Source organism: Siphateles boraxobius, unplaced genomic scaffold (assembly GCF_051911475.1).
Source record: "Siphateles boraxobius isolate OS27281-9 unplaced genomic scaffold, OSU_SipBor_1 46, whole genome shotgun sequence".
NCBI lineage: Eukaryota > Metazoa > Chordata > Actinopteri > Cypriniformes > Leuciscidae > Siphateles > Siphateles boraxobius.
Window position 1 is genome coordinate 15,059,348 of NW_027509097.1, and position 23,433 is coordinate 15,082,780.

Sequence of the window (23,433 nt, forward strand, 5' to 3'; positions counted from 1 at the left end):
AGATAGATAGAGATAGGAGATAGAGATAGATAGATATAGATAGATAGATAGTGTAGCGTGGTTCAGATGTTATGGAAAGAAGGAGGCGGGAACTGGCAAACATTTAACATTTTTAATAATAAAATAAACAAATACAAAATGAAAGTAAAAGACAGCAGCCCCTCACAGATGACTGCTGTCACATAATACAGTAAAACACAAACAAAACAAAAAACAGGTTCAGGTCTGTTCCTCTCTCGATCTCCACTGTCATCGCTCCTCTTTTTATGCTTCCTCTCCTCCGTGAGAGATACGAGACCGGTGCGTCACACAGGTGGCGCTCATCAGTAATCACGCCACCCACTCGTCTTGCTCGCCACAGACAGACAGACAGACAGACAGACAGACAGACAGACAGACAGACAGACAGACAGACAGACAGACAGACAGATAGATAGATAGATATATAGAGAGAGTATACAATTATAGTATTCATATCTTAAATATGGCCAGCAGCCATATTACCATGTAGCCCAAGACAGGGCTGAGTCTGGTTAGTACCTAAATGGAAGACCTCCTGAGAAAACTAGGTTGCTGCTGGAAGAGGTGTTAGTGAGGCCAGCAGGGGGCGTTCACCCTGTGGTCTGTGTGGGTCCTAACGCCCCAGTAGAGTGACGGGGACAGTATACTGTCAAAGAGCACCGTCCTTCGGATGAGACGTTAAACCAAGGTCTTGACTCTCTGTGGTCATTAAAAATCCCAGGATGTCTTACGAAAAAGAGTAGGGGTTTAACCCTGGCATCCTGGCCAAATTTGCCCCTTGGCCTCTGTCCATCATGGCCTCCTAATCATCCCCATATACTGATTGGGTGCTTCTCAATTCTTATTTGTGCATCCTCGTGTCTCAGCTCCACACCCTGTAGGATGTGAGGGAAGACTGCAAGGAAAAAAAATGAGGACTGAGGAATCGAATTAAAGCTTTTTTATACATTGGCATAATAAATGAAAAATATTGTGACCGATGTGAAGGGGGAGGAGAATTTATACTTGTGCCACGTTTAGTTGATAAAACACTTCCGCAAAGGATACACCCGTGTATCCTTGCTTATGACTGATCTGGAAGCCTCGTCACTCCTGATCCTCGAATCCTCGCGGTGCAATTAGAAAATTGAGATGTCCTTCAAAATGGCTGAGCTCGATCGGTTTCCGGGTCATGGGATGGAGGATGGAGGATTGAGGAGCGAGGATACGAGGAGGGAAATTGAGAAGCACCCACTGGCTTCATCACGGTCTCCTCTCCACCAAGCTGGTGTGTAGTGGGCGTTCTGGCGCAATATGGCTGCCGTCACATCATCCAGGTGGATGCTGCACATTGGTGGTGGTTGAGGAGAATCCCCCTTCCATGTAGGAAGATAAAATAAAATGTTTTTATTTTCAAATCAGTTTAGGTTTTAGTATTTTTTTTGTGCTTATTTAATTTTTATTATTATTGTTGTATACAATCTTTTTAGCTTTTTTAGCTTAATATTTATTTATTTTAATTTTATTTTTATTATTGTTATTATTATTATAGTAATTTTCAGTAGTATTATAGTACTTTCTTCAGTACCAGCCAAGGCAACATTAAAAAGTTTTTCCATCTAGTATTATAATTTATTTTAACTATAAAACTAATAGAAATAGTTTTGAATATATTTTTGTTATTTATTTTTGCAGCAGCATGTTTGTTGTTTTAACTAAGCTGAACAAATTGTTGTATTTGCTCAGCAGCAGCAGCAGCAGCAGCAGCAGCATAGCAGATCTCATCTGCCAAAATCAGGCATAAGTACATTCCATGCTCCATGCCAATAAATGCAGGTTAAATAATACAGTACACTCCGAGAGTTGTCAAGACTGATACATGTTTGTGCTAACCATTACATTTGAAAACCTACGATTACTAATGAGACCATGTCGATACATGGATACTTCAGACAGGTGATTCATAAAGGGTGTTTGGGCTCCTGAGTATCGAGGGTCTCACTGCTTGGAGTCCCTGAATATCGGTTCCCCGCTCTGCTATGGATATTGCAAACTATTCTTAGACTCCTTTGACAGTGTGTTGTGACTTCGGAGTTAGGAGAGGGTATATGCCAGGTTTTTATTCTCCAGTGAGAAATGTGGTTTTCCAGCAGGCTCCTTTAGAGGCGTGTCCGTTCTGTATAGAGGAAGTTGTATTGTTGACAGCCATCGTGCATGTCACGCTGTAATCTTGAGTGGCAGGCAACTGTCACTCCACACTACGGGGCCTGTGCTCACAGCATTTCTCCTGTGTAATAATGCTGGAAAACAAGGCTTACTATCATCCAGGAGTTACAATGTAAAGAGAGCGAATGGGGAGGGGAGATAACCAGCGTGTGTTTGTTTCCTGATGCCAAACGCTACCGGCAGTGATCTTCTGAAGACACGAGTAATCTCAATTCAGTGTCACATGTGTCATATCTCACTGTCAGGAGCAAATGTATGCAGCAAGTAACATATCATATGTAATCATATGAAATCATATGCAGCTTCATGTGTGGGGGAGGAATGATAAACACTAGTCTTCTCTAGTGATGGGAGAAAACCTCTAAAGAACCTCAAACTGACAGTTGTAGTATGTCGGAACAGATAGAATCAAATAATGCTTTAATATCTGTCTATCTGTCTTTCTCTGTTTTATTCATGGTTTTTTGACCCCATTTTATAACATTTATCTGTGCCGTAGTAGCATTTTGTTCCCAGCTTCCCATCAACACTGAACACACACCACGCTCTTTGCCTCACAGAGAGCTCTGTCAATCCTATCATCCCGTGTGCGGTATGTGTTTTACCCCAATTTCCAAATGCATTTATTCATAACAGCCTATTTTGCATAGAGCCATGAGAAATGAGTCTGTTTACTGTGCTGCTCTGAGGTGAAGATTATGGAAATGTTTAGTGTTGTATCCTAGGAATATGTAATAAAATCGCAACCAGCCTCGAAGTCCCTGCCTCAGATATGCTTCTCTGAAGTGCGGAGCACTTGAAAATTATCTATATTTTGTCTGTTTAGGGCCAGAAACCCTGGGCTAATCCTTGTGTGCGTGTGTGTATGTGTGGCTGCGAGAGAGAGAGAGAGAGAGAGAGAGAGAGAGAGAGAGAGAGAGAGAGAGAGAGAGAGAGAATGACTGACTGACTGACTGACTGACTGACATGATTAAATACCAAACTGTCATTTTTATGGGGGGGGGGGGGGGGGGGGGGTCGGGGGGTGATACAAAGAGAACTGGTTTAAGGCAACAATGTATAATAGTAAGGGTTTGTTATAATCCCACAACTTGGCCTATTAGAGGAAAAAATCTGAACAAATTCAATGGGAGCTGAGGGGGTCTATGACTATGATTATCTGCACTGGTTTGTGATTATTGTGAGGAGGATCTAAAGGATCTAAAGGTTAGCAAACTTGAACAGTTTACCCCAGTTAAACTTGCGTTGTGTTTAATTAGCAGAAAGATTACTGATGCAGTGCACCTTACAGTGAGATCAAAGAAAACATTGCTCGTCTTTGATATACCAATACACACAACTTTTCTGCCTTAAATGTACTAATTCGTAACTTATCCTCTAATTTACGAAATTCGGTCACATCTTTGATCACTAATGGAAAAATGTTTGCCATTTTTCCCCTTTTCATTTGTCTTTAAATAAATGTATTTTATGTAACAAATGATATGCTGGAATCTTGGACTGGTGATTTTGCCCATTCAAGTTTTCCTTTGATCACTTATTTCCGGTATGGCCTGATTTTTTTAAATGTTAAATAAGGTTTAGTCTGAGCACATAATACAGATCATAGCATATGATGGAATATTAGGTCAACCTCTTGTCTAGATTAAAAGGGTCACATCATACATTTTTTAGCATTTTCTTTCCCTGAGGTCCTCTTATACTTAATTATGCTCACATTATATGTGACACAACCAATTTTTTGACCTTACACTATTCATATATCATAGTTGTTTATATAAATAGTTGAATATATATATATATATATATATATATATATATATATATATATATATATATATATATATATATATATATATATAAAATATTATTAACAGAAACTAGGAATGTTAATATAGGTAAAATAACGACAATTCATTTTGTGATTCCATAATTTTTATGTTCTTCAATAAAAAAAAATAGTTGTAGAGGGGGGAAATGACAACAGTTTTAGCAATTTAATAATAATAATAATAATAATAATAATAATAATAAGACAAGAACGTTGGGAACCATCTGTTCTACATGGACGACCTCAAGACCTTCGGCAGAGACGAGGAGCAGCTCAGGCAGGCAATGCACATCGTCAAGACGTTCAGTGAGTATGGACAGATGCGCAACGATTATTTTCAAAAGAGGTGTACGAATCAACAGCCACAACATCCAACTGAGCAGAGGTTCGTCCATGAAGGTTCTTCGTCCATGAAGAACCTCTGCAGGACAGAGTGTACAAGTACCTGGGCATTGATGAAGGCAGTGGTATTCAGCATGACGACATGAACGAGCAAGATCAACAAGGAGCACTATCCCCGAGCCCACCTGACATTTAGGAGCAAGTTAGATGCCAAGAACAAGATCAGTGATATCAACAGCTTAGCAGTCCCTGTCTCCATTTAAAGCTTCAGCATTGTGGACTGGAGCATGCAGGAGATCAAGAAGATGGACAGGAAGACAAGGAAGCTGGTAATGATGCATGGCATGCACCATCTGAAGGCAGACCCAATTGTATATCAAGAGATGCAACGGTGGCTGCGGGCTTATCTAGCTTGAGTCTGCATACAACATCACCATCGTTGGCCTTAGCAAATTTCACGAGTTCACACTTACATATAATTAGAGGGAGTAAAGCTTTATGCAGATTTGGCGTGATGTCCGGGGAGAGGGCTCCGAGCTCGGAATTTGGCCCGTACCCAGAGTACTCCCCACGTGTATAGAAGTGGTTAGAACTAGAAGTGTGGAGAAGGGGTGGTGGAGGGATGCTGATAAACTGTCAATGAACAGAGGTAAGACTGCTGTATATGTATACCTCTTATCGTTGATTAACTGAATGTTTTCCACTCATATTAGTGTTAATTATCTGAATGTGCTCCTCCCGAACTTTGTTAATAAAACACCATACATCGAGCAAGGTAGCGACAAGTTCATGAAGATTGTGAAGAAGCATGAAGCCAACAAAAACAAGTACTCCCCTTATAAAGACAGCGAATACAATCTGCAAACACTAAGGTCTTCCCCGGCACAAGGAACATCCAGGATGAAGGTCGAGCACTGAGAGAGAATATCGAACGAGATCGGATTGAGTGTGTAGGAGAAGGCTCTCCACAGCCAGCAAGTTCTTCAAATACCTGAAAGAGCCGTTCGTAGACAAGGAGGCCAGTATAGCTTGGCTTCAAAGTTCTGGCCTGAAGGGAGATACAGAGAACCTGATCATCGCTGCACAGGATCAAGCACTCAACAACAGGTACCACCAACGCAAGATCCTTAACTTGCAGTAGATGTAAAATGTGTGGAGTCAGTCAGCCACATTGTGGCGGGGGAGGCGTGGTTCAGCGAGGTCTGCGACGAGAGAGAGAGTGGAGAGACGAGCGGCGGTAAGTAGGTCAAGTGTAAAATGACTGACACCTGTGTCTCGTTGCAGTAATTGTCGTGGGGAGACTGTATAAAGCAGACTGGAACCAGCGATCAAAGAGAGAGAAGGGCTGAGGTCTCGTGGGAAATGGGAAGAGGTCTTTGTGAAAGACAAACCTGATCGAGTGTTTTGAAACTGTGAATGAGATTTGTGTTCAACGTGCGAATGTGGCGCCAGAGCTTTGAGTTATTAAATAAAATACCCACGAGTCTCAGCCAGCTGACCCCAGTCTCCTTCCTTCACACTCACATGACAAGGGCTTGTATTACACACATATTCTCCGGTTGCCCCACACTTTCTGGCACAGACTACATGGAAAGACAAAGTTGCCAGCTACATACATTGGTCGATTTGGTGTTGAAGGGACCAACAAATGGATTGAGAATGTCCAACAACCAGTAGGGAACACCAACGGCTCTATCATCATGTGGGACAAGGGTGTGTTCACTGACCTGACCATCAGGGCAAACCGCCTGGACATCATTGTCCACAACAAGGACAATGCCGAAACCCGGGAAGGAAGGAGAAAGCCGCCGCCAAAGATGCAAACTCCGTCAGCAACATCGGGGACGCCATTTGCGGACATCATTACATCGCTCGCGGGACTGCATCAAGAGAACCACCAAGCCCTGCTGGACTTGCGGGCGGATCAGGAAGGTCGGTTCCAAGCCCTGATGCAAGCCCAGCAGGCGGACCGCGAGCTGTTCCGGAGCTTGCTGGACCGGGAAGTTCGGGCGGAGCGGGCTTTCCCCAGCTCCAACCCAGCCGCTCACATGTCTCTGACGAAGATAGGAACCTCCGATGATCCCGACGCCTTCTTGGACCTGTTCGAGAAAACGGCCGAGGCATGTGAGTGGCCATCAACCAGCTGGCCGGTTCGGCTCATTCCGCTGCTGTCGGGGGAAGCCCAGAAGGCTGCTCAACAACTGCCCGTCCAGATCCTCCTGGTATACGGCGAATTAAACCGAGCCATTCTCCAAAGGGTCGGCCTTAACCCTGAGCAACATCGTCAACGCTTCCTTTCGCTGGAACTGGCGGAAGCAGGCCGACCCTTTGTCTTGGTGCAGCAGCTCCGGGACTCGTGCCGCAAATGGCTGTTGGCCGGAGGAAGCGACGCCGAGGCCATCATCGACCAGGTGGTGCCGGAACAGTTCGTCTCCAGGTTGCCGAAGAGGACTGCCCAGTGTGTCCAGTGCCACCGGGCCGGCGTCGCTGGATCTGGCCATCCAACTGGCGGAGGATCAACTGGCGGCGTGCTCCGGGGTCGGCGAACCCCTGCCATCTGTCTCTCTCTCTCCCCCTGTCTCTCTCTCTCTCCATTCCCCTAAACCCGTTCTTTCCCCAGGACCCGCTCCAATGGACCTCCGAGGGCTCCTCCCCGCTGGAAGGCGGGAGCCGAGGGCCCAGCCGGGCCACGAGGATCTGTCAGGGGAGGGGGGCCGGGGCACCCTGAAGGGCTCGACGCGGTTCCTGCGCTCTCCCCACGCCAATTCCTTGACCCGCTTCCTGCCACTAGAGCGGCGGGGAAGCCTGGGCCGGCCTGTTGGCGTTGCGGGGATCCGGGCCATTTCGTGGACCGGTGCCCGGTCATGGAGGTTGGGACACTGTTCCGGATCACGGACGTTCCGCAGGCCGCCCCCGATCAAGCCGGGTTATACCAGATACCTGTGAGTATTAAGGGGGGTACCTATCAGGCCTTGGTGGATTCAGGTTGTAACCAGACCTCCATCCATCAAAGCCTGATACAGTCCGGGGCATTGGATACGGGCCGCATGGTTAAGGTGAGGTGTGTGCACGGGGATATAGTGGAGTACCCCTTAAAAGCCATCACTATTAAATTCAGGGGACAAAATCATTGTGTGGAGGTCGCAGTAAGTCCGCACCTCCGGCATCCATTAATTTTGGGAACGAATTGGCCAGCTTTTAAACAATTGTTGGGATGTTTAACAACGGATTCCTCTGGGAAAAAGAAAAGGCGGGGAAGGGGGGCGAGCGCTCAGGTTGGAGAGGCTGTTCCTGGACCCAGTGGAACTGTTTCAGAGGAACCGAGCGGCTTGGCGAGGTTAAACCTCTCCAGTCGCGATGAGTTTCCACTGGAACAGTCCCAAGATGAGACGCTCAAACATGTGTTTGAACAGGTCCGTTCCATAGATGGGCAGATCCTCCAACCTGACCGCACGCTCTCCTATCCTTATTTTGCCGTTATTAAAGACAGGTTGTATCCGGTGACCCAAGACACTCAGACAAAAGAAGATATAACCCAATTGTTAGTACCACGGGGCCGTCAGGAAATGCTTTTCCAGACGGCACATTGTAATCCGATGGCGGGGCATCTAGGGATGACAGCGACATTAAATCGTTTAATGACCCGATTCTTCTGGCCGGGCATTCACGAGAACGTGCGCAGGTGGTGCACGGCATGTCGGGAATGTCAGTTGGTAAATCCACCGGCCGCCCCAAAAGCGCCATTGCGCCCTCTACCTCTTTTGCAGGTCCCCTTCGAGAGAATTGGTATGGACCTCATCAGGCCATTAGAACGATCGGCACGGGGACATCGCTTTGCGTTAGTTATAGTAGACTTCGCAACGCGATATCCCGAAGCAGTGGCGCTGCGCACAATATATCAGCTAAGAGTGTGGCTGACGCCCTGTTTCGTTTAATCTCCCGCGTGGGAATCCCGAAAGAGATTCTCACGGATCAAGGCACCGCGTTTATGTCACGCACGTTAAGCGAATTATATGAATTATTGGGCATTAAATCGGTGCGTACCAGTGTCTATCACCCACAAACGGACGGACTGGTCGAACGATTTAATCGCACGTTGAAAACAATGATTCGTAAATTCGTACAAGAAGACGCGAAAAATTGGGACAGGTGGCTAGAACCCCTCTTATTCGCCGTGCGAGAGGTCCCGCAAGCCTCCACGGGGTTTTCCCCCTTCGAGCTTCTTTTTGGACGTCAGCCCCGTGGGGTGTTAGACGTCCTAAAGGAAACTTGGGAGGACGGACGCTCAGATAGCAAAAATGAAATTCAGTATGTCATGGACCTGAGAGCAAAACTCCATACACTGGGGCGGCTCTCTATGGAGAATTTGCTTCAGGCTCAGGACAGACAAAGCCGGCTGTATAACAGGGGAACTAAGCTTCGAGAGTTCGCACCGGGAGATAAAGTTCTCATTTTACTACCAACCTCCAGCTCTAAATTATTAGTGAAGTGGCAAGGACCCTTTGAGGTCACACAGCGGATAGGGGATCTCAATTATGAGGTTGTACGGACAGACAGGGGTGATTCACGGCAAATTTACCACCTCAAACTCCTAAAAAAATGGAGTGAGGAGGAGTCAGTGTTGCTTGCGATGGCAGTGAGTGGAGTGGAGGATCTCAGGCCAGAAGCGATCATCAAAGGGAAATCTCTCGCCCTGGCCCCGGGGGGAGATCACCTCTCGCCCTCGCAGCTCGCTGACATCACAAGGTTACAAAAAGAATTTGCAGATGTGTTTTCACCTCTGCCTGGTCGTACTAATCTGATCCAGCACCATATTGAGACAGAGCCGGGAGTGGTGGTTCGCGGCCGGCCATACAGATTGCCTGAACACAAAAAAAGTGGTTCAGACGGAATTAGAGGCAATGCTGGAGATGGGAGTAATTGAGGAGTCCCACAGTGACTGGGAAAGCCCGATAGTTTTAGTTCCTAAAACGGACGGCTCGGTACGGTTTTGTGTGGACTATCGCAGGGTGAATGTAGTGTCGATATTCGAAGCTTATCCAATGCTGCGGATTGACGAGCTGCTTGGTCGGTTAGGCACGGCTCGTTTTTATTCGACGCTGGACTTAACGAAAGGATATTGCCAGATCCCCTTGTCTCCCATGTCCAAAGAAAAAACAGCCTTCACCACGCCGTTCGGGTTACACCAATTTGTGACACTTCCTTTCGGGTTGTTCGGGGCCCCGGCCACGTTTCAGCGGCTCATGGACAGAATTCTGCGACCCCATGCTCCATATGCCGCTGTGTAGCGGCATGTGGAGCATTTGAGGGCCCTCCTCGGGGCGCTGAGACGGGCGGGGTTAACGGCCAACCCGAGGAAGTGTGCAGTTTGGCGGGTGGAGGTAAGGTATCTGGGCTTCCACTTGGGTCAAGGGCAGGCGCGTCCCCAAATTGACAAGACAGCAGCAATTGCAACCTGTCCCAGACCTAAGTCCAAAAAGGAGGTGAGGCAGTTCCTGGGGCTGGCGGGATATTACAGAAGGTTTATTCCTGACTATTCGGAACTCACCAGCCCGCTGACTGACCTCACTAAAAAGGAGGTACCAGATACGGTCCAGTGGACGGAGCAGTGCCAACAGGCTTTTACCCAAGTTAAGGCTGCTCTGTGTGGCAGTCCGCTCCTGCACTCTCCCAATTTCTCTCTCCCTTTTCTTTTGCAGACTGACGCGTCGGACAGGGGGCTGGGTACTGTCCTGTCCCAGGAGGTGGAGGGGGAGGACCGTCCGGTGCTGTACAATAGTCGTAAGCTCTCAAAAAGAGAAACTAAGTACAGCACCATAGAGAAGGAGTGTTTGGCCATCAGATGGGCGGTCCTCACTCTGCGCTATTACCTCCTGGGGCGGGAGTTCACCCTCTGTTCGGACCACGCGCCCCTGCAGTGGCTCCACCGCATGAAGGACACCAACGCTCGGATCACCCGTTGGTATCTAGCTTTACAGCCTTTTTAGTTCAAGGTGATCCACAGGCCGGGGGTGCAGATGGCTGTGGCTGACTTCCTCTCGAGGAATGGGGGGGGGCTGCAGGCCGGTGGGGGTATGTGGCGGGGGAGGCGTGGTTCAGCGAGGTCTGCGATGAGAGAGAGAGTGGAGAGACGAACGGCGGTAAGTAGGTCAAGTGTAAAATGACTGACACCTGTGTCTCGTTGCAGTAATTGGCGTGGGGAGACCCGGATAGAGACTGAGAGATTCTCGAGGTAATAATAATAATAATAATAATAACTCCATCCTCTTTTAACTAAATTTTATTCCTCTTTAATTTAATTTTATTTAAAAGATGGTGTGTTGAAAAATGCAAACAGTGTTCATAAATGTTAAATTATACATTTGTTTAGTATAATTTTGTAAAGTATTGATAAAGTACTTTAACAGGAAGACAAAATCATTTTCTAACTCACACTGTTCCATAAAGGTATTTCAGGACTGTTCCACTTCTACTCAGAAATCCCACAAATTCTTTAGTCAATCTTAAAGTATAGTGCACGAAGCAAATCTAATTAGAAAATTCAAGAATTTCAGATGTACAGTATATGCAAGGTATAACACATTTTTGATGTTATACATTTATAGATTTAAAGTGATACATGATTTTGTGCTTCAAATGTAATATGAATACTATTCTATTAATCTTTTTCCTCAATTCAATTCATTTGTATAGCACCTGTCACAATAAATGTTCCAAAGCAGCTTTACAAAGATCAGAAATCAGTTTAATACTGCATCTGTAAGAATTCTGCATCCAATTTATCCACACAAGTGCTAGTTTTCTAGTCTTTCTACATGACTATTGTACAGAAAATCAGCTTGATTGTGAAAAACTCAACATTCAACCCTTATATTTTAAAATATTCACTTGATTACTGCGACACACATATGCAAGTTTTCATTTGGTGCAAAAATCAAAACAAAAAACAACACCAACAAAAACCTTACTTTGCCCTGTCAGCCTTCTGCTAACCTCAAGTTTTCCTGCTGGCTTGTAAGTTGTTATTGATTTTGGGCAACAATAGCCCATTTATTGAAACTCTGTGACATTGTCTGTATTTGTGAGTGGAGAGTGATTGCATTTTAGATAAACACTGTAAGTGACTGTAGCGCAGGTACTTGTGTTGTAACAGAGGTTCTGGGGTTAACACCTTGGAACATTGCAGATTGGTATCTGCACTGTGAATTTAAGTGGAAATAGGCTCTCAAGTGACTCAAAGAAAACAAGTGCAAAAAAGCAAGAGCATCAGTGGGAGCCAAAAGCATCATGAGTCAAATGGCCTTTGCCACTGATGTAAGATGAAAGACAAACACAGGTTGGGATCAAATGAAGCAAAACATCTACAGAGCTTTATTAACAATGTCAGCGGAAGCTCACTTTTCCACAAGTCCACTTATTCAGAAAGTTAACTATCATTTAGACATAGTCAATATAATTCTATCAAACTTTGCTCTGGTGCCTTACTCAACTATAAAGTAGTTTCTAGAATGAACTACTAAAATTAGTTAATTCTATTTGTGTGCTATATTCTGTGTACTTTGAAGCCATAGAGTTTAAAAGCATTGTATGAGGAATAGACCGTCACCATCCCATCTGCCATAACATTAATCTCACACTCTTTAAGCCTTTACACTATAACAAGTTCAGGATCACTGAGGCCCTCACATGTCTTATCGCTAATTGCAAAATACTGAAGTTTGGATATATCTTTTTTAATTAAATTATGTGTTTGTCTAACAAAAAAATAGATATAATAGATCATAATAACTGTATGTACTTAAAGGTGCAGTAAGCGATTTCTAAAAAAATTGTTGAAAGTGGATGGATTCGAGCACCACAACACACTTAGCAGTAGGGGGCAAATAAACTATACTATAACTCAATTTTTTGAGGAAAGACCATTTGAATCTATTTTTGATACAACGGGGTAAAAAATACCGGCGGCAACAGTTAAAAAGCAGAGGCGAGAAAACGCTTCTTCTTATCATTCATAATATTATTTTTCTTATTTAACGCTCTCTCTTCATAGATACTTTCTATGCTTTTTTATACAGTCCCTGACAATTTACTTGCCATTGTAAATTTTGTAAAGCCACTTTTCTTAATAATTTTGTCTGTACCTCAGTAGCAGTTCCATTCCAACAAATAATACAGAATATCATAACACTTTCGATGAAAGCACTATAAAACATAAGAATATTTATGTTGTAGACATAACAGGAAAGTTCTTGCTTTAAGAAATTCATTCTCTGTTGTGGCTTAATACTTTATATGATCGTTCCACATTTAAGCTTATTGTAAAGAACACCAAGATATTAATAATGTGACTCATAGTATTGGCTGCCTATTAATTAAAACTTATTTTCTACTTTAATAAAATCAAAAGACATATCATGTTTTGTTTCCTTTGTTTCTAGGATGTTGATGTACAGAGGTAGTCAGTATTTGAAATATTGCTAAATTAAAATACAACATTTGCCATCCTTTACCATCCATCAGTGGAACTTTCTTGAAGACCAAATTCAAAACTTTTAAGTTGACATGCTGCATCTGGTCATTTTGAAGAAACAAAAATGACATATAAAATTTTCTTTTAAGGTCTTTTTTCATAACATAACTTCAAATATGCAACAATAATTTTTTTTTCACAATGTTCACACAGGCATCAGAGATCACAATATGCATAGATAAACATATACAATATACAATAATAAAAAAATGACCAACCCAATCAGTTATCAAAAGTTATTCCTTGAGGAAAGACCATTTAAATCTACAACGGGGTAAAAAATACAGACAGCAACAGTTCAAAAGCAGAGGCGAGAAGACGCCTCTTATCATTCATAATATTATTTTTCTTATTCAACGCTCTCTCTTCATAGAAACTTTCTATTGTTGGTTATGCAGTCCCTGACAATTCACTTGCCATTGTTATGTGCCATTGCACACACACACACACATACATGTCTATATTATTAACAGAGCACTGTCGCTCTACACTGGCCAAGAGGGGACCTGACCTCCATCTCTGAACGATCTCTAACCATCCAAGTGGGGACCCTCATAGCCTGCAATGAAACTGTGTGTGTGTGTGTGAAGAGTGAAGTCTGTATTCATTTTATAACTTATATATATATATATGTGTGTGTGTGTGTGTGTGTGTGTGTTCACACAGGCATCAGAGATCACAATATGCATAGATAAACATATACAATATACAATTAAAAAATAATGACCAAACCATCACTTATCAAAAATGTCAAAATTAAAAAAAAAATCTGGAAAGACCATTTGAATCTGTTTTTCAACGGGGTAAAAAATATCGGCGGCAACAGTTCAAAAGCAGAGGCGATAAGATATTCATATCAATCATAATATTATTTTTCTTCTTTAACGCTCTCTCTTCATAGATACTTTCTATTCTTGGTTATGCAGTCCCTAACAATTTATTTGCAATTGTTATGTGCCATTGTACACACACACACATACATGTCTATGTTACTAACAGAGTAGTGTTGCTCTACACTGGCCCAGAGGGGACCTGAACGATGTCTACCTATCGAACAGGGGACTCGCATAGACTGCAATGGAACTGTATGTATGAACAGTGAAGTCTGTCTTCATTATGTAACTTGTATATATGTAACTTTTATATGCAATATATATATATAAATTATATATATATATATATATATATATATATATATATATATACAGTATATGTGTGTATGTGTGTGTGTGTGTTCACACAGGCATCAGAGATCACAATATGCATAGATAAAAATATACAATATACAATTAAAAAAGAATGACCAAACCATCAGTTATCAAAAATTAAAAAATTTGAATTTTTTGAGGAAAGACCATTTGAATCTGTTTTTCAACGGTGTAAAAAAATACAGACGGCCACAGTTCAAAAGCAGAGGAGAGAAGATATTCTTATCATTCATAATATTATTTTTCTTCTTTAACTCTCTCTCTTCATAGATACTTTCTATGCTTGGTTATGCAGTCCCTTTAAGGTTTATGGGATGAATCAAACAAAAATAGCTCTTTAAGGTAACAATTTCAAGTCACTACTTTATACAGTCAATAATGATTTTATTCATCAAAATAAACTTTGCGTCCCCAGTTGGATGGTAAAGAACGACACCCGTTTGGATGCTTTGAACATTTCTTGCCATCACAAACACACTGTAAAGATTTTGGAGGTCAATCTCAAAATGTTATGTTGACTTGCTGCACTGAACATTTTTACTCCATTCAGTTGAAATATATGAAGGAGGGATAGTCATTTAACATTTTGTTTTCTGACTGACAACCGATGCTTGTTAACCAGTCATCATCAGTTGACTGACATGATTTGAAGGTTAGATTAGAATTAAATGGAATAAAAGATAAGTGTCTGTGACCCATTCAAATACCTCAAAAATGTAGATCTACATGTGCAAATAGTAGCATAAATAACAGAACATGAAGATTCACACACACCGTGACATCAAGCCCCCGCAGTGCTTCTGTGAACACAGTAAACCAGAATAAAAGTGGATATATAACTGTATATATATATATATATATATACAGGTCCTTCTCAAAAAATTAGCATATTGTGATAAAGTTCATTATTTTCCATAATGTAATGATAAAAATTAAACTTTCATATATTTTAGATTCATTGCACACCAACTGAAATATTTCAGGTCTTTTATTGTTTTAATACTGATGATTTTGGCATACAGCTCATGAAAACCCAAAATTCCTGTCTCAAAAAATTAGCATATTTCATCCGACCAATAAAAGAAGTGTTTTTAATACAAAAAAAAAAGTCAACCTTCAAATAATTATGTTCAGTTATGCACTCAATAGTCAATACTTGGTCGGGAATCCTTTTGCAGAAATGACTGCTTCAATGCGGCGTGGCATGGAGGCAATCAGCCTGTGGCACTGCTGAGGTGTTATGGAGGCCCAGGATGCTTCGATAGCGGCCTTAAGCTCATCCAGAGTGTTGGGTCTTGCGTCTCTCAACTTTCTCTTCACAATATCCCACAGATTCTCTATGGGGTTCAGGTCAGGAGAGTTGGCAGGCCAATTGAGCATAGTAATACCATGGTCAGTAAACCATTTACCAGTGGTTTTGGCACTGTGAGCAGGTGCCAGGTCGTGCTGAAAAATGAAATCTTCATCTCCATAAAGCTTTTCAGCAGATGGAAGCATGAAGTGCTCCAAAATCTCCTGATAGCTAGCTGCATTGGCCCTGCCCTTGATAAAACACAGTGGACCAACACCAGCAGCTGACATGGCACCCCAGACCATCACTGACTGTGGGTACTTGACACTGGACTTCAGGCATTTTGGCATTTCCTTCTCCCCAGTCTTCCTCCAGACTCTGGCACCTTGATTTCCGAATGACATGCAAAACTTAGCAACAGTCCAGTGCTGCTTCTCTGTAGCCCAGGTCAGGCGCTTCTGCCGCTGTTTCTGGTTCAAAAGTGGCTTGACCTGGGGAATGCGGCACCTGTAGCCCATTTCCTGCACACGCCTGTGCACGGTGGCTCTGGATGTTTCTACTCCAGACTCAGTCCACTGCTTCCGCAGGTCCCCCAAGGTCTGGAATCGGTCCTTCTCCACAATCTTCCTCAGGGTCTCCTCAGGGTCCCATCTCTTCTCGTTGTGCAGCGTTTTTTGCCACACTTTTTCCTTCCCACAGACTTCCCACTGAGGTGCCTTGATACAGCACTCTGGGAACAGCCTATTTGTTCAGAAATTTCTTTCTGTGTCTTACCCTCTTGCTTGAGGGTGTCAATGATGGCCTTCTGGACAGCAGTCAGGTCGGCAGTCTTACCCATGATTGCGGTTTTGAGTAATGAAACAGGCTGGGAGTTTTTAAAAGCCTCAGGAATCTTTTGCAGGTGTTTAGAGTTAATTAGTTGATTCAGATGATTAGGTTAATAGCTCGTTTAGAGACCCTTTTCATGATATGCTAATTTTTTGAGATAGGAATTTTGGGTTTTCATGAGCTGTATGCCAAAATCATCAGTATTAAAACAATAAAAGACCTGAAATATTTCAGTTGGTGTGCAATGATTCTAAAATATATGAAAGTTTAATTTTTATCATTACATTATGGAAAATAATGAACTTTATCACAATATGCTAATTTTTTGAGAAGGACCTGTATATACAACATTTTCAACTGAAATTTTAAACTTTTCATGTTTTGGCCGCTCATTTACACGAAAATGTCATTTTAGAGGCCTGACAATGCAAACTTTCCAACCCGGTCACACTAAATGTGTCTCTATAGCACACATTGTGTTTATCGTACAATTTATATGTGAAAAGTAGTTTTTACGTGCATATGATACGCGTGGGTAGGTTTAGTAGTGGTGTGGGGTACGTAGTATTATACGTTTGGTTAGGATTAGTGGTGTGGGGTGTGTGTATTACATGCAATAAAGTGCGTATCATATGCATGTAAAAACTAATTTCAGCTTGTAAATTGCGCGATAAACACAATGCGTGCTATAGAGATGCATTTTCATGTCATCACGTGTTCACATGTTCATGAGTATTACGTGTTCACCGGGTTTTTTTTGACAAAGCGACATCAACTACTGGCCCGGCTTGCATAATACAGCCCTTTTAGTGTTTATAGGGTTTGTTTGTAAACAATGTTGTAAATGTATTTGTAGCGTTGGTTCAGTGTGGGTGTGATGGAAGAAGACAAGAGTCGGCGATACTGGGACTCGTACACGATTTTATTAGCAGACTGCGTTGAACAAACAATGTGCGCGAGGTGCGCCTTCACCATAGAGCATTCTATAGCAACGTTCAAAACACTCTTTCCACTCTGAATAAACTCAGTCCATCAATTCCTCAGTTCACGTGCACGAGGTCCCAGTCCTTCTCTCTCCCCGTTCTCTCACACGAGCTGGCTTTTATGCAGTCTCCCCACGCCAATCACTGCAATCAGAAACAGGTGTTTGTCATTTTGCACTTGACCTACTTACTCACCGATCGGCTCCGCCCCCGCTCTCCGCTACAGACTCCGCAAAACCACGCCCCCCTTGCCACATACCCCCACCGCCCGACTCAGGCCGGGGAGCCATCCAGCCTGCAGCCCCCCCCCCCCCTCCTGGAGAGGAAGTCAGCCACAGCCATCTGTGCACCCGGCCTGTGGACCACCTTAAATTTAAAAGGTTGTAAAGCCAGATACCAACGGGTGATCCGCGCGTTGGTATCTTTCATGCGGTGGAGCCACTGCAGGGGAGCGTGATCCGAACAGAGGGTGAAATCCCGCCCCAAGAGATTATATCGGAGGGTGAGGACAGCCCACCTGATGGCCAGACACTTCTTCTCAATGGTGCTGTACTTAGTCTCTCTCTTAGAGAGCTTACGACTAATTGTACAGCACTGGCCGCTCCTCACCCTCTATCTCCTGGGACAGGACAGCGCCCAGCCCCCTGTCCGAGGCGTCAGTCTGTAGGATAAAAGGGAGAGAAAAGTTAGGAGCCTGTAATAGCAGTCCGCCACATAGAGCAGCCTTTATCTGGGTAAAGGCCTGCTGACACCGCTCCGTCCACTGGATGGTATCTGGTGCTTTATTTTTAGTTAGGTCAGTCAGCGGGCTAGTGAGGTCCGAATAACTAGGCACAAACCTTCTGTAATATCCCGCTAGCCCCAGGAACTGCCTAACCTCCATTTTGGTCTTAGGTCTCGGACAGGTCGCAACTGCTGCCGTCTTATCAATTTGGGGACGCACCTGTCCATGACCCAAGTGGAAACCCAGGTACCTAACTTCCACACGCCCAACTGCACACTTCTTTGGGTTGGCCATGAGCCCCGCTTCCCGCAGCGTCCTGAGGACATCTCGCAAATGCTGCATATGCCGCTGCCAATCATTACTATAGATTATGATATCATCCAAGTAAGCCGCAGCATATGCAGCATGCGGCCGGAGAATTCTGTCCATCAGGCGCTGGGAGGTTGCTGGAGCCCCGAACAAGCCGAAAGGAAGAGTAACAAATTGGTGTAATCCAAACGGCGTCGTGAAAGCAGTCTTTTCTTTGGATATTGGAGTTAAGGGGATCTGCCAATACCCTTTCTTCAAATCCAGTGTAGAATAATAACGAGCAGCACCGAGCCGATCAAGTAATTCGTCAACCCGAGGCATCGGATACGCGTCGAATTTCGACACAGCGTTCACCTTGCGATAATCCACACAGAATCTGACCGGGCCGTCGGTTTTAGGCACTAAAACTATCGGGCTCACCCAGTCACTGCTGGATTCTTCTATTACCCCCATGTCCAGCATAGCCTCTAATTCCTCCTGAACTATTTTCTTTTTATGTTCAGGTAAGCGATATGGGCGGCTACACACTACTACGCCCGGTTCGGTCTCAACGTGGTGCTGAATAAGGTTCGTCCGACCAGGTAGGGGCGAGAACACATCAGCAAATTCTGCTTGTAAATTACGTATGTCAGTGAGTTGGGACGGCGAGAGGTGATCTCCTCCAACTGCCAGAGCGAGAGATTGAGACTTTGAGCTCGCCTTTGGACCGAGATCCTCCTCCCCACTCACCACCATTGCCAGCATCACTGACTCCGCCTCATTCCACTTTTTAAGGAAGTTGAGGTGATAAATTTGATGTGCCCCTCCCCTATCTGTTCGGATAACCTCATAGTCGAGATCCCCAACTCGCCGTGTGACCTCAAAGGGTCCTTGCCACTTTGCGAGTAATTTCGAACTGGACGTGGGGAGCAAATTCTCTTAGTCTAGTCCCCCTGTTGTACAGCCGACTCTGCCTGTCCTGAGCCTGTAACAAATTTTCCATAGAGAGCCGCCCCAAAGTGTGGAGTTTTGTTCTCAGGTCCAGGACATATTGAATTTCATTCTTACTATTCGAAGGTCCGTCCTCCCAAGATTCCCTAAGCACGTCCAGCACCCCGCGGGGTTGTTGCCCATAGAGAAGCTCGAAGGGGGAAAACCCCGTGGAGGCTTGGGGAACCTCGCGTACAGCGAACAAGAGGGGTTCTAGCCACTTATCCCAATTCTTGGCGTCCTCCCGCACGAACTTACGAATCATGGATTTCAATGTACGATTAAATCGTTCCACCAGTCCACAAGCAGCTGCATGTGGGGCACTGTGGAATGGTCCGAAAGAAAGAAATTGCCAGAAGTTACTTCTGGTGGCCAGGAGTGGACGGCCAAATTGAGGGAAAGGCAAAACATGTACGTCATGCCAGCGCATACGAAATGTACTCCAACTGGCTCCGCTGCACCCATGGGAATATCCAGAGAAACCATGGCATCGCATAAATGTTGATTTTGCAGGCCCAGTCGAGGACAAAATGCTGCTGGTTGTCGTGGATGCACACAGTAAATGGGCCTGAAGTGGCTATCATGAAATCTACCTCAGCTGAAAAGACAATTGAGAAACTGGGAGAAATTTTCAGTAGATTTAGGCCTTCAGTGCGGCTTGTCTCAGATAATGGCCCCCAATTTACATCTCACGAGATGGCTACATTTCTACAAGCAAACGGGGTGCAGCATATCACGTCATCACCTTACCATCCTGCAACAAATGGGTTAGCAGAAAGGTTTGTCCAAACCATGAAACATGCGTTGAAAGCTTCACTCGGGCAGGGAACATTTCATCAGCGCCTGCATAGCTTCTTGCTGTGCTACCGCAGTACTCCGCACGCAACTACCAAAGTGTCACCATCGTCTTTGTTGTTCAATAGAGAGCTCAGGACAAGCTTTGAGCTGCTTAAACCAGCAACACTCAAAGAAACTGTCTTACGACAGCAAAGGAATCAGGTACAGCGACGGAATCTGCGAGCCAAGGACAGAACCTTTTCGATAGGCTCACCAGTGCTGGCCCGGAACTATGGTGGTGGTCCGAAATGGGTTCCGGCCACTGTGGAGGCCCAGACGGGTCCAGTCTCATAAAAAGTCAAAACTGCTGGGAATTTTTCTTGGAGGAGACACACTGATCAGTTGCTTAAGGGAGCCAACGCATGTACGGATGTTTCCGAAGTTGTGGATGTCACTGACCAAATCAGTAACAGTACGCCAGCTCCTGAAGTACTAACCACTGAGCCTAGCAAGACCGCAAATTGTCCATCTGTAAAGGAACAGGCATCACCTGTTGTACCGACAGAAAATGAAGACCTAATAGGGCGCCGATACCCAGTTAGGGAGCGGCACCCACCTCAGCGTTTCTTGGATTATTCTTAGTTAGGAGCTACCCTTATTGTTTCGGGGCAGAATAATCCCCAAAAAGGGTCAGCTAGGGTTTGAGGTAGTCTACCCTCACTCCCAGGGAAGTAGTTGTGTTATTTATATAAGGAAATACAAAAAGCTGAATGTTCTAAAAAAAAAAAAAAAAAGTGTGTTCATAAGAAAGTTGGATTTCATAAATTCCTGACTACTGATATTACAGTTTAATTTGTAATCTTTGTGTTAGACCTCAGAGTAAGGGGGAAGGAGATGTTGTATATTGTGTTAATGCTTTATGTGACTACATTTCCCATGATGCACTTGGGACTATGCTTCCGGATGTTCCGGTGTTATGAGGGTGATGTATAAGGAAGTAAACAGAGCAGTCACGCTAAGTTTGTGTGTGCGTCATCTTTAATGGATAAGCCGTATACTCTATTCAAGATACAATAAATGCAAAGTAGATGATACACTTTATTGGTGTCATCTGGCATTTAAGCTCAGGTAAGCCTAACACGGTAGGCTACTTTATTATTATGAAGTGCAGAGGCCGTGAGTGCAGATACGCTCTGCGTGAGTGGTGTTTAAGACAGTAACGTTAAATACAAGTACTCTACAGCGACTCTAGGGATCGCTGTTTGACAAAAACAGAAATCCTGCATAGTGCCGCTTTAACATTAATGAACCAACCTACATACAATAAAGTTAATTTTTTGGGGGTTAAATCAAGCATAAATATCTCTTTAAGGTAACAATGGCAGATCACCACACAAGTTAAACTGTACATGATCTATTCTAGACTCTAGATAAATGAAATGCAATCGCAGCAGTGAGTCAGGGTAATGCTTATATTTCTTTTCTTGGTTTCAATTTTGAACATGTTGCAGTTCTTTTTAAAAATGTATACATTTTAATACAATTATAAAATGATATAACATGATTTGATACTGTATATTAGCAGAAATTACACATTTTTCACTTTAGCAACAAAGTGGAGACTCTCTTTTCTGTAATGAAAGACCAATCTTATGGGTTGTGCTCTCTCAGACATTGGCCAATAGCATAAAAAAAAATGTTTCCCTTAAGGCTTAAATGAACCAGAATTTTTTTTTTTTACATCATTACACTTTTAGACAGGTGCTGCTTGCAACCCGATCATAATCCGTTAGCCGACAAGATTAGAATGTTATATTCTAATTAAATTAAATCAGAATGTATGTATTTCTCAATACTTATCACTTTTTAAAAGTTCTTCACTCCGTTGTCTTAACCAACTTTCAGCTTCACTGCAGCTAATTTCACATTCAAAACGCATTAAAGCTACCAAAACTCATCATTCGTGTCTCAAATTAAGTCATTCTTTCAGAACAATACACTGTAAAACCCAATAAGTTAACTCAACTCAAACTGATTGAGTAAACTGATTGCTACAAACCGTTTAAGTTTAAAAACAAACACAATTGAGTATTGTGAACTTATATTGAGTCATATTCACTCATAATTTAGTGTCGGTTTAGTCAATCATTTTGAGTATAGGTAACTTAAAGATTTTAAGTTCACTCCATTAATTTAAACTAACTGGTTTGAGTTAATTTAATAAATTTAATCAAGTTTAAACAACTATATAGCTACTCAAATGGTTTAGGAAACCGATTGCCGTGAATGATTTAAGTTAATTAAACTCAAATTAATAAAGTTAAATTAAGACAAGGGGGAAATATTAGTATAAAGAAATGATGAAAGAAAATGATGCAATGACAGTATTTATTGAAAAAATACTTTCCACAAAAGGTCATCAGACATAAAACAGAAGTGTGCTGCTCAGTCAAAATAACATTAAAACAATTTTATTAAATATACACTTTAACCATTAAAGGGATAGTTCACCCAAAAATGAAATTTCTGTCAGTAATTACTCTCTCATGTTGTTCCAACCCCGTAAGAATTTTGTAATTACTGACAGAATTTTCATTTTTGGGTGAACTAACCCTTTAAGACTATAACAGACTGCTCAAACAGGGACATTTTAAAACTAAATCGGAGTGCAAAATCAGTCCAAATAACATTAAAAAAATTTCATCACACATTTCCCATGAAATATTTAGGATCAACTATTAAAACTTTAAAGATAGCACAAATGGGAACTTTTAAAAAGTCAATCAAAAGTTCATTTTTAAGTGCAAGCAACTCCAGTCTGGCCTTCCCATCTTCGAGATTTAGCAGCACTTTCTGTATGAACTGGGTTGGGGCCCTAGTAACATAGCCGTGTTCAGTCCCTGAACGCGCGCTGTGTGAACAGAAGCTGTAAATCAATGCCGTGTCGTAATGATGACGCTGAAGGGAAGTGAAAGCAGGAGTGAAACGGTACATAATGCACTAGTTTATGATCGAATCAGAGAAAAAAAATGCACAAGCGTGGTTTCTCCAGAGAGAAACGCAGCTCATAAGCAAACTATAGACGCTTCTGAGACATTACATGTCACATCGATGTCACGTGTCTTTACGGGATTTTTACGGGTTGTGTGTGTCTGATTCTGGAAAATCACTGGCAGTGTGAATGAACCAAAATCAAACGAACCCGGGTCAAATCCCGGATCACTTTATCCGTGTATTTTCCGGAATCTCTGTGTGAAAGGGGCTTAGATGTATCAGCTAAATGTTCTAGAATAAAAGGAAAGTAAAGATATACAACCTATAGAACAGGCTATGAAAGGATTACTTCACATTCAAATGAAAATTAGCCCATGATTTACTCACCCTCAAGCCATCCTAGGTGTATTTGACTTTCCTC

At 43.1% G+C, this 23,433-nt stretch overlaps 1 long non-coding RNA gene across 1 annotated transcript in view; it reads left to right on the forward strand.

Moving 5' to 3' along the window:
* Nucleotides 1-23,433, forward strand: part of LOC143710073 (uncharacterized) — a 358,336-nt gene that overhangs the window by 167,331 nt on the left and 167,572 nt on the right. The window lies entirely within an intron of this gene.